Raw genomic sequence first — 10,552 nt, forward strand, 5'->3', positions numbered from 1 at the left:
CAGACACAGTAGATTGATCTGTTCAGACACAGTAGACTGATTTAGACAGCAAAGTCCCAAGAACACACACACACACAAAAAACAGATTTCAGGAATGGCATGAGGTTAAGGGTTCAGTTTATCAAACACTTCTTATATCCCTACCGTGTGTGTCTAACACTGTATTAAGTGGTCCATATCTAAAAATAGTTAAGATGCAATCTCTTTTCACAAGGAACCATCAGTCTACAATATTTTGGTTGATTTCCTTATCCTTGTTGCCTGGCCTCCTCTCTTATTTACAACCTCACCCTCCCAATGTCTGATATTTACACTACTTTTGTAGAAATGATCTTGGTTTCCCTACTTGGTCATCTGCCCTTCTCCCCCACCTTGGATTACTTCCTTTTCTGGCTACTCCAGCTGGACATGTCAGATAATACCTGTTTGATCCAAACCTATTCTCACGACTCTGCTTTAAAGACATCCTGCTCCTACAGTGAAGTTAAACCAATTTTCTCAAGAGCTGGTGCTAGAATTCTTTTCAGAGGAAAACACCTCAATGAGTCATTATGAATACAGGGTATGATTGAAGAATGAGATTATAAAAGACAAAATGTTCTACTTCAGAAATTCACCTGGGGGTATGGAAGAAATGGGAAGAGAAGAGAAGAGAAAGAGAAAAGAGATGGAAGACAGAGGAGCTTCACTGAATACCTAAAATACTTTTTAAAATGTATAATGCTCTATCTTATTTGCATTTCTTTGACTCCCTTCATGTCTTCCAAATCTTTAGTAAGCCTTCCATAATCCCCAAGCCTTCACACCTACCCACAAACACATACACAATGTAAGTAGGTTGTGGGGGAGAGGTGAGTGAAGAAATCATGAAGCCAAGTGCCACTGCTAGAAGACAGAAGAAGTAGAATGGAGACAGCACACCCAGAACAAACACAGCCCATCACTGAACCCAACAGTAGGAGCAGGGCCCAAGGTAATGCTAAAATCACAGATGTCTGGGAAATCGGCAGAACATATGAGCAGGTACTGTGCTTTATTTAAAAGTTGTGTAATAGGGGCCTGAACCAACCTTAACTAGTTAAAAAGCAAAACAGATTCTCTCAGCTGATACCTGGGTCATGATTTCTTCAGTGTCATTGATGATTTGGCACCAACTGCTTTTCCAATGTACCTATTGCCTTCCTCAAAGGTGGCCACCACTGTCTTACCCAGTTACTGCAACAGTCTCCTTGGGATCAGCAAACATTTTCTTTCTCTCTCTTTTTTAAAAAATTTTATTTATTTATTTAAATAGAACAACTAGGGTAGCAGGGGGAGAGGAAGAGAGAGAAAAATGTCAAGCTGGTTCCATGCTCAGAGCAGAGCCCAACTTGGGGCTTGATCCCAGGACCCCAAGATTATGACCTGAGCCAAAATCAAGAGTGCGAAACTTAACTGACTGAGCCACCCAGGAGCCCCAGCAGACATCTTCTTAAAGGGCTGGATAGGCGGGCGCCTGGGTGGCTCAGTGGGTTAAGCTGCTGCCTTCGGCTCAGGTCATGATCTCAGGGTCCTGGGATCGAGGCCCGCATCGGGCTCTCTGCTCAGCAGGGAGCCTGCTTCCCTCTCTCTCTCTGCCTGCCTCTCTGCCTACTTGTGATCTCTCTCTGTCAAATAAATAAATAAAATCTTAAAAAAAAAAAAAAAAGGGCTGGATAGGCAGTTACTCCATTCTGCACTGAAGGCTTGGAAGCAGCTATAGAAAATATGTAAATGAATGGGTTTGGTTGTGTTCCAACAAAACTTAAAAAATCAGGTGGTGGACTTTCTGTCCTGCCCCTTCTGTTCTCTACATTATAGAGTTCTCTTTCAGAATGCTACTCCTCCGTATAAACACCTGTTTGTCTTCCCATTAACCTTAGGATAAAGTCCAAATTCCTTAACAAAGTAAATAAATTTCACACCATTATCTCCTCTCTAGCCATTTCTGGATTCAGACTCAATTTTCAGCACTACTAAACTGCTTTAAATTCCCCCAGGTTCCTGGTTCTCTCTTCCTTCCATGCATTTATATATGCTGTTCTTTGGCCTGGAATCTTCCTCTCTTCCCCCACTCCCCTGATTAGTTAATTCCTACTCATCTAAATTTCAAGTTTCACATTAAGTCTAACTTCCTCCAGGAAGATTTCCTTGATCCCTAAATTCTCACAAAGTGCTGAAGTTATTGGTTTGTCTGAATCTCCTGTTAGCTTAAAGGTCTGTGAGGACAGGAAACTTGTCTGCCACTCACCATTGCATTCCAAGGTACTCAATAAGTAACTGGATCCTTGACTGATGAGGTAAGAAAAAAACCAACCTAAAAATGAAGGGGACCCTCAAAGGCTAATTGGTGGCACATAAGCTGACATTTGTTTGAATTATTCCCTTGAATCCCAAATCTGCTCCTAAAGCATTTTTTGCTCTGCTGATATAGCCTGCAGAGAAGTTTAGGAAATAGACATTACATTGTCCACACTTCTTGATGCGGGAACTGAAGTCCCGAAGGGTTTCACTTCTGCCTTGGTTTCCAGACTTCATCTATTTACCCTCTCCTTGGCATCTGATCTCTTACCTCATGTCCTGTTAGCTGTCTTGCATACAGTGTACTTTATATCTGATAATTATCCTTGCAGAGAAATCTTGGCTTTCCTTTTTGACCAATACTCACATTTCAGATATCATGTAAGGGGCATATTCTATATGCCAGGCTCATGGGGCTTCCTCTATAAGCCAGACCTACTGGACTTAATCATTCAGGACTCAGGCTGGCCTCATAATGATGTTCTCAGAGGTTTACTTTTATTATCTCCACTCTATGGTTGACAAAAGGAAGACCTAAAGGGAGTAAATAACTTACAAAAGAAAATGGCAGAGCTGGGACAGAAGGGAGGAATGTCTGACTGCTAAACTAGAGTTTCTGAGCTCATACTACTTTCCAGTTCCTCTGGGACCACACCTGCTTCCTTCTGTGAGTGCTGCTCCTGTCCAAGCCCCGAAGTCTTCTGCAACGCTCCTGCATGTCTTATCCTGAATCTCACGGACAGTGTAGCTGCGTTCAAGGCTGTCATAATCACGGATACTTCTAGAGCGTGGTCACTGTGCTTGTCCCTGTTTATGTATGACCTCATTTATTTTATTTTTTTTTAAAGATTTTATTTATTTATTTGACAGAGAGAGATCACAAGTAGACGGAGAGGCAGGCAGAGAGAGAAAGATAGCGGGACTCGATCCCAGGACCCTGAGATCATGACCTGAGCCGAAGGCAGCGGCTTAACCCACTGAGCCACCCAGGCGCCCCCTGTATGACCTCATTTAACCTGCACAGACCCTAACATGAAAGATAAGGTTAGCTCTGTTTTATGGAGATGGAAGCAGAGGCACAAAGAGGTAAAATAATATATCCAAGGTCACATAATTAGCAATGGGAGAACCTAGGATTTATACCTAGACACTCTGACTCCACAACCTGTGCTCCTAAGCAAGAAGAGAATACACAGGGAGGTAAAAGAGAACTCCTCGGGCCTCACAGGATGACATGAAAAGTATGGGGGAGGTTGAATGATTTGGACTTTAATCACCCCAGATATGGTATCATTAAATAAGGCTGTCTAAGTCATTGCTACCTAAAACAAACTACCACAAAACTTCATGGCTTAAAACAATAATCATTTACTAGCTAACAATGCTGTGGGTCAACACTTTGGCTGGACTTGGTTGAGAAACTTGCTGGTTTTGCCTGGGCTCACTCATCTGGTGACAGTCAGCTGTGGCAGCTTGGCAAGAGCTCAATGGTCCAGGATGGTTTCTCCAGGGTGAAGGCCAGCTTCACGGGCATGCAATCTTTGTGGTTTATTGTTCTGCTATTCTTGTCTCCTTAAGATTATCTCCTGAGATTATGAATAATTATGAAACAGGGGGGCTACTGGGCCTTGTAAGTTACATTGCCAGTCATGCTGGTAGTTGATGCGGGATGCCAGCCGGGCACCTTTCTCCACATAGCCTCTTATCCTCGAAGAGGCTAGCTCATGTTTCTTCCCATGATGACAGAAGCTTTCCAAGACAGTGATAGCAAAGGCTTTTTTAGCTCTGGGCTCACAATTCCCACATCATCACTTCTGCTGCATTTTACTGATCAAAGCAAGTCACAAAGCAAACCCAGATAATAGGAGATGGAGATCCAGAGTCCACTCCTTGATGGGAAGAACAGAAAAGTCACAGTGCAAGAGGGCAGGTATGGTGCAGGTGGGCCCAGTTTGTGACTATTAATTGCATAGAGTAGGTACTTGTTGAAGTAAAAAGAACTTCAGTCTCAGACATGTTATGATTAAGATTTCTCCTATGGTCAGTCCATGCAGAGGTATCCAAAACAGCTGACCCTTGAACGGCATGGGGGTTAGGGACACCAACCCCTATGCAGTCAAAAATCTGCATATAAATTCTGATTCCCCAAAAACCAAACTACTAATAGCCTATTGTTGACTGGAAGCCTTACCCATAAACAGTTGATTAGCACATATTTTGTACATTATATGCATTATATACTGTAATCTTATAATAAAGTAAGCTAGAGGAGAAAAAATGTTAAGAAAATTGTAAGGAAGAGAAACTATGTTTACAGTACTGTATTGTAAAAAAAAAAAAAATCCACATATAAGTGGACCCATACATATTGTTCAAGGGTTAAAGGTTAATTGTTAAGGGATAACATAAGTCTAGAACATAAAAGAGAATCCTGGTTGGACGTACAAATTTGAGAGCTGTCAACATGCAGGTGGGTAAGTTTCTGAATAAATAAATCAGAACCTTCAGGAAGACTGCATTAATTAAGGCAAAGATAAACAAAAAGAGTCACTCAATCCTTCAGACCACCCAACTGTTTTGTTTGTTTTGTTTTCAGACTACCCACCTGTTTGCGTGCTCTCTTCTTCCCATGTATCTCAACCTCTCTCTCTAAGAGACCATCCATGGGCCTATCCAGTTTCTGTAGCCAACTCAAAGCCAGTATCACTGGGGAAAGTACAGCCTTCTCTGTTATGTCTAGATGTGGCTACATATCGTCCAATTATTATAAACTAAAAAGAAGTTACTTGATGCCCACACTCAACCCAATATGCAATGGTAGAGCAGGAATACAATTAACCACAATAAAAACTTCCATTTCTAAAAGGTCAGAAAGGAAAACGGGCAACAACCAGCAGTCCTTCCTAGTTTTCTTTCTAGGAAGAAATTCCTGCCTTGGCCGTGGAAGAAATTTCCTGATTAACCTATCTGGATGTCTTTGGGTACACCCACAGTACCCCTGGGTTTACACACTCCGGGAGATTCCTCCTTGTCCATTATCTTCCAGGTTCAAAATTTAAGTGAAAATTGGGAGAGTATGCTTTCCTGGAAATGGCCCGAGGACACATTGATTGGCTTTTGCAGTTTGCAGGTCAGATTTCTGGTTTCTTTAGCAGTACAATTTCCTCAAAATCTTTGTAGGCTTCTATGCTATTCATCTCCAGTCTGTTACATGTGACAGAAACTATACCCAAAGTTCTTTTCTGCACCAAGCTCTTAAACTTTCTTATAATATCTATGCTTTACTCCTTTCTCTTCTCATTGTTTTAATGGTGGCTACTTTCAGGTAATCTTTAAAAACTAAGTTAGGGTAACACAGCTAATCTGACCTTTGCTGCAAGGCTAGATCTCTTCGGCTGAGGAATCTTAATGGATGGGATTTAAGTGTCTCAAAAACAGTCTTCTCCTATTTGGACCATAGAAATAATTGGATTTTCTAACCCTGTGAGGCCCCAATTTTCTATACACTCTATTTTCTTCCATCTTTCCTTGTAAACCCATCATTTCTTATGTGAGCTCATTTCTTTCTTGAAAAACCTTCCTAAACTAGCCAATGAGCAACAATTACATTCATACTCTGCTTCTTTCCAAATGCTTCCCGTAAAATTCAGTGACATAAGAAACACGATCAGTCTTCCAAATTGAGGTGAGATTGTTACCAAACATCTTGCAATGGCACTACAAGAATGACTAGTTTCCCAGCCTGCAAGAGCCCGTTCCTTGTTGGCAATGGTCTGACCACTAAAGTAATGCTATCCGTTTTAAGACTTTGTTAGAAGTCCACCATTTCCAGGTATCAATTTTTGTATTAGAGTAAAGGCTAACTCGCTGTAATTGAGATCCCAGAAAGCAGTGGAAGTGGAAGTAAAGAAATGAAAATAAAGAAGACAAAAGCATTTTTCCCTCTCACGTAATAGTTGGGCCAAGACTGACAGGGTACTCTGTTTGATGAGGTCATTCAGGACCCAGATTCCTTCTGTCTTATTGTCCCACCCTCTCCTAGGATGTCTTCCTCATCTCCATGGTTACAGATGGTCACAGACACATCCATAAAGGAGATGGCAAGCAGAGCAAGACAAGTTGTCTTTTTTGCAAAGGTAAGGCCAAAGCTGTACTCACTGCTTCTAGTTACAGTGCATCGGCAAGAATGTCCCCACAAAATCATACCTAGCTGTAAAGGAGGGCAAGGAGTCTCCGGCTGAGCAAACATGCACCAGAGGGAGGAGAACAGATGTTATGGTGGCAGCCATTTATCTGCCATGAGAAGAAGAAAAGATTCCCCAGGTTAAGAACCCTCAGAGATAGAAAGACCAAAATGGGGCAAATAAGGATTTTGTTTCTTAGAGGTAAAGAGAATGACAGCATGAAAAAAGAATACAAGAAAGGGAAAATCTAGCTGGTGGTTACTTAAGTTTCCACTTTATTATTTCTAGAACTTTTTTTTTTAAAGATTTATTTATTTATTTGACAGATAGAGATCACAAGTAGGCAGAGAGAGAGGAGGAAGCAAGCTCCCCACTGAGTAGAGAGTCTGATGTGGGGCTCGATCCCAGGACCCTGGGATCATGGCCCAAGCCAAAGGCAGAGGCTTTAACCCACTGAGCCACCCAGGCACCCCATATTTCTAGCATTTTCTAAAAATATTTCATAAGTTTATTTTTTTAAGGGAAGTAGAAAGAGAAAGAAAAACTAAGAAGAATATCAAGACAGAATAATAGTGATGTGAGGACAACCAGAAGAAAATGGAAGTAATGAAAGTCATTGGGAGAAAAAAATTTCACTTGCCTGAGAGAAGACAAGAGAGGCTAGGAAAGGAAATGCTCTTTGGACTTGAAAATCTAGAGGTTACTGGTGAATAACTACAGGAGAAGCTAGAATGCAGCAAATTAAGAAATGAAAATGAACAAAGAAAAATGGAAGAGCAAACATGGACTAGTCTCTCTTTTTTTTGTAATTTTTTTTTAAAGATTTTATTTCTTTATTTGACACAGAGAGAGAAAACACAAGTAAGGCAGAGAGTCAGGCACAGAGAGAGGAGGAAGCAGGCTCCCTGCTGAGCAGAGAGCCCAATGCAGGCCTCCATCCCAGTACCCTGAGATCATGACCTGAGCCAAAGGCAGAGGCTTAACCCAGTGAGCCACCCAGGCGCCCCTTGACTACTCTCTTTTAAGAACACTGAGTTTTTAGGAAAAAAGAGATAAGATGGTAACTAGTTATGACTAGCTCCACTTGCAAGTAGACTAAGATGAGAAGCAGCCTCCAGGGACCAAGTTGGGGTATCAGGTTCTAGAGACTAGGGTGGCCCAGTTCTAGCTTCCCAGCATATATATCATGTGTAACTTGAACAGCTGGCATAGCAGAGTGCTCTGCACATTAGGCTGGTCAAGTTTTCCCAAGTTGGGAACCACTCTTGGATATGGTGGTTGCATCCTATAGTCATGGGGTCTTGGGGTCTCCAGAGACAGTGCCTCTACCTACCTCCAGTCTCATAGTCAGTAATTGCACTTCTGCTTGGATAGATGGCTTGTTCATCGGACAATCAGGGATCCAAGCTGGGTGTGGAAATGAAGGACCCAAAATTCCTCGGCACAGCTGGAGTTTGGGGAAAACCCCCCTCTTTAAAATATCAAAGGAGGGGGGCAATAAATCCATAAATATGAATGGACAAAAGGGACATGAAGCAGCAACAGTAAAACATAAACTTTGGGCATTTTTGTTTGGCAGATTAAACTGAAAATAGGACTCCCTGCCAACCCAAACTCCCATAAAAAGAGACCCAGAATTATCAAAGTCTAATTAAAGTTGATGCTGTTTCTTTAAAGTGCCAGCGAAAGTAGCAATATTTGTTCCAATACTATAAGGCCAAAATCCTTTTTAAAAAATGAATATTTCATGGAGAAAGGATTGGATTGGATTGTCTCTGAGAAAAATAATTGCTGTTGCAACACGTGCTTATATTTTAGATGGCACAGAGATCACTGTGGTGGGAAGACTGAACAATACTGGGAGATTCACCTTCACCCAGTCATGAGACTTAGCCCATTGTCCTCTGGAGTCCCAAATGACTGAGGGGGAAAAATCCTCATTCAGATTAAGCGGAGGCATTGGGATATGGAAAAAGAAACCCAGGGATAAAGTATCCTTTGGTGGGAAGTGGTTGAATACTTATGAAGGATGAGAGGGACGAGGAGACCGAGAGATTAAGAAGAAATGCAACAAAATGGGGAGGAGGCATCTGAAAGTTCCTTTCTTGGGCAGTTTGTTAGGTCTTTTCAGAAAGTTATTACAGAACAATATGGTGGTGGCTGACAGGGAAGATTGGCTAAGATAGAGCAAACCGAATGTATCCCCTTTATTTGCAAGTTTTATCAGAGGAAGGTTCTGTTTCCTTTTGCAGGAACAAGTCAGGTCAGCACAAATTCAACCAAGCTCTTAAACACTCAGACACTCTTTGGGTCGGTATATTATAGAGGTATCCTTTATGCATAGGACAGTGTCATTCTAGGGCAAGGTCTGTGTCAGTCAATACCTATTTCTGTAGTGTTGAAAGGGCCACACTTCCTCTTCACGCTGAGAGGAACCTCCATATGTTAGGAGTCCACCAAGAACTGGCTGCCTGGCTACCTGCTCAGATGACCACCTCCCAACACTTGAAATAGAACTTTGCTCTGTGCTCACCAGAAGGCTTCAAGAAATAGCCCAATTGCATAAGATAGACTGGGAATGGAAAAACACTCTGGCAAAAGCATAAAGGTGTGGTTAAAGACTAGAGTGCCATTTTCATGTGGTTGGGCTGTGCCTGGCTGGTAATTTAAAGGAGTTATGCTGAGCCACACTGATTGAGGGAGGGTTTTATTGATTCTGCTTTATTTTTTAATGGGGGAGACTTGAGCATTACAGGCTAAGGATAAAGACACGGCGAGAGTCAGTGGTTAGAGTGGTTAGAGATTCAGGAAAGAAAGGGCATAATTAATGGAGGACACCAACCATAAGAGGTTTGTTCAGTGTACAGCATCTGTTCAGAAAGAGAAATTCAGAGATTCTTTTAAATTTCTAAGTTAAGAAGCAGGCATTCCACAGTTCCCTAGGTAAATATTCATCAAGTATTACAAAGTGGTAAGATTTATTCAGGTTCATTTAAGTTGTCTATTAACTTACTCCAAAACAAATATAACCAGCAAAGATCCCACTGGATTACTGGTATGGAGAAGGGAAGCTTAAGTCTGGGAAATAGCTAAGTCATTTGAGCTTTCTATCAAAAAGTGTCATTGGTAAATTAACAAGCCTGTCTGTAAGCCTGTCATCGAGGAGGAATTCACAATAAATAGGGCACCTAATGTTGATGAAAGATGAACAAGACATTAAATCAAGCTTGGAAATGCAGACAGGAAACCAGGTAAAGGGCACAGCAAGAGTTATTCACCTGCTGTGGTGAAATGTATTCATATACTATGTACACAATAGCTGCAAGAGAAAAATAACACTAACCTTTAAGTAGCACATCTGCATATTTCGTTCTTCTTATCCTCTTCTTCTTAATGTAAGATGTTTTCTGCAGTAAGTACCCTCCCTAGGTAACATCACCATATTCCTGAGGCCTCTAGACGGCCACAGTATATCCACAGGAAGTCAAATTAAAGAAGCAGCAGCCGTGATGAGTTAGCGTGGTAAAGCCTCAACTTCCTCACCTACAAAATGGGGATAATAATAGTACTTAAGTTCACAGGAGGCTGTGAGTGGTGGTTGAGAAAGTTTATAAATGCCCTACTGAATGGCAGTCTGCATGTTTTATCATGCATCTGAAATTCACAGGAACAGAGTATAGTCCGATAAGAGAGAGGTATCATCAGTGTGTTTCTACCAAGGACAAAGAGCTCTGTGGCAGCAAAAAAGGATTTGGGAAAGACATGGTAGAAAGGGCAGGTGTACAGTGAGGAAAAGACAGACCTGATAGGCATGCCAGGCAGAGGCTTTGCGGGAATGGAGGGTTCGGATGAGGAGAAAATTAACTCACAAGATTCAAAGACAAACAGTGTTTAGTGCAGAAACAGAATTGTTTCTGACTTTATAGGTCTAAAACTGAAAATACGGTAACTGAAAATTAAAGGAGCCATTATTGTTGTGGTTGTCATTAATAAACAGTATGACGTGGTGTGATACCATGACAGTCTGGGAATTTTTTTTTTTTTTAAGA

At 41.5% G+C, this 10,552-nt stretch overlaps 1 protein-coding gene across 2 annotated transcripts in view; it reads right to left on the reverse strand.

Annotated features, from left to right (window-relative positions):
- TLCD4 (TLC domain containing 4) overlaps positions 1 to 10,552 on the reverse strand; it is a 102,849-nt gene that overhangs the window by 85,057 nt on the left and 7,240 nt on the right. For both annotated transcript variants that reach the window (XM_032303143.1, XM_032303142.1), the window contains exon 2: positions 9,847 to 10,046. The gene's annotated coding sequence lies outside the window, so the exon portion shown is untranslated. The remainder of the gene's footprint in view (positions 1 to 9,846; positions 10,047 to 10,552) is intronic.

This window comes from Mustela erminea, chromosome 10 (genome assembly GCF_009829155.1).
Source record: "Mustela erminea isolate mMusErm1 chromosome 10, mMusErm1.Pri, whole genome shotgun sequence".
Taxonomy (NCBI): Eukaryota; Metazoa; Chordata; class Mammalia; order Carnivora; family Mustelidae; genus Mustela; species Mustela erminea.